Below are 2,208 nucleotides of genomic sequence, written 5' to 3'. Positions count from 1 at the left end.
TGGGAGTACGCTGGAAAGTTGGGTATCGAAAGTCAACTACAAAGACTTCGAGCCAAATAAGGGTCGCAGATACCGAAACCCAAGAGAAATAGACCCAGCTACCGAAGAGCCTCGCAAGATGTGGAGATACAAGGCGCCCAAAGAATGTCACGAGATCTATCATGGCGAGCCTTATCTTCCCAACACTCTCCGAGATTTCATTGTTTGGAAATTTGATAACAAAACCGGTGAGGCCATTATTCACTGCCGTGGTATGCACGAGATTAGAGTGTTTGACGAGCATGAGCTTATGGGACTCCACATTGAAGATGTGAAGAAGCTCTACAAGAAGCCGCTGGGAACCGTCGAGGATATAGGCCGTCAGAATACCGACCGGATAGTGGAAGCCTTCAACAAGTTCGTGCGTAGACTTGTTGAACTTCCACTGACCAAGGACAAATGCCTGATTTACGACACCGACGGGTTTCAATACTAAAGACTAGAGGGAGATTGTTAGTCCCATTTTGTATATTTAGTCTTTTGTATTGTTTAAGTTATATGTTTGGGCTACGGGTCATTTTGTATATTGTTGGGCCACGGTCCATTGTAAAGAAGCCCATTGGGCATTTGACATATCATACTTCTCATGCATGCTTCCCTATAAATAGGGAGCATGCCATGAGAAGCAAGGTTGTTGAAGTTTGATATACATAAGAAAACCTTTTGCAAGATCTCTATTACTTTCTCTCTCTCTAACTTCTACTATCCGTGACTGAAAATAAACTCAAGATCCGAGACCTCTTGGTTGCTTAGTGTGATTTCCGCTAGCACTAAGTTAGGTTGATCCAAAGACGTTGTTTGATCCACCCGACTTGGGACCTACAACTAAAAATGGTGAAATTTTGAAAAATCTTGGATTTTTTATTGTGGTGCTACTGACACCATGACTTATAAATTATCGGATTTACTTTTAAAATCTAAACCCAAGATTAATCATATCCAAACCGCAAATGGAGCAATAGTTCCTGTCAAAGGGGGAGAAACTATTGAAATCTCCCCGACTTTAAAACTATCAAATTGTCTTTATGTCCCATCCTTGTCGCACAAATTATTGTCTATTAGCCATGTTACAAAAGAATTAAATTGTTCCGTATTGATGCATCCCACTTTTTTTATACTACAAGACATCAGGACGGGAGTAATTATTGGGCGTGGCACTGAGGGGCAAGGATTGTATTATGTGGACGAAGTGACAAAACATGGTACTGTGATGCTTACTCATGGAACTTCAAATAGAGAAGCTTGGTTATGGCATCGAAGTCTATTGGTTATTGACATCTTTTATTTCCAAAATTATTTCCTTTAAATAAAACGTTGAACTGTGAAGCTTGTATTTTAGCTAAAAGTCATCGACATACATTCAAACCAAATAACACGAAAGTGAGCGTTTGGGGGCCGGCGAAAATTATTGGGGGGCAAAACTTTCGTTTTTTCGTCTTATTTGTTGATGATTGTACGCGTATGACGTGGATTTATTTTTTAAAACACAATCTCAAGTTTTTGATAAATTTACTAATTTTTATACTATGATACAAACACAATTTAAAGTCAACATTCAAATTCTTCGACCAGATAATGGGGGGAATTTGTTAACACTGCAATGGAACATTTTTGTCAAGAAAAAGGGATAATTCACCAAACATCTTGCACCCACACTCCCGAACAAAACGGGACGGTCGAACGAAAAAATCGAATTCTCTTGGAGATTACTCGAGCCCTTCTTGTTGAATCAAAAGCGCCCAGGCCAGAGGCCCTCGCTACTGCCACTTATCTTATCAATCGGCTTCCAACCAAAGCCCTTGACCTTAAAACCCCACTTCAAACTCTTTCTAAATTTACCAAACTCCCGCCCGCACTTACACTTCAACCACGGATTTTTGGGTGCTCAGTCTTTATCCATATTCCAAAAGTAAACCGATCCAAACTCGACCCTTGTGCTGAAAAATGTGTGTTTGTGGGCTATGGTATCAACCAAAAAGGATATCGGTGCTACAATCCAAACACACATCATATGCACACTACAATGAATTGTGATTTCTTAGAAACCGAATTCTTTTACACCTCCCAAAACAGTGGTCAGGGGAGAAGGAGGATAATGATACACTGAGTTGGCTAAAATGGGTTCCTAAATGGGCCCAATCTTCAGAAAAAGCCAATCGAAGTACCGAA

The sequence above is a fragment of the Bidens hawaiensis genome, unplaced genomic scaffold (assembly GCF_021521415.1).
Source record: "Bidens hawaiensis isolate Kalapana, Puna unplaced genomic scaffold, B.hawaiensis_p1.1 tig00029301_1, whole genome shotgun sequence".
Lineage (NCBI taxonomy): Eukaryota > Viridiplantae > Streptophyta > Magnoliopsida > Asterales > Asteraceae > Bidens > Bidens hawaiensis.
This window is presented reverse-complemented; position numbering follows the sequence as displayed.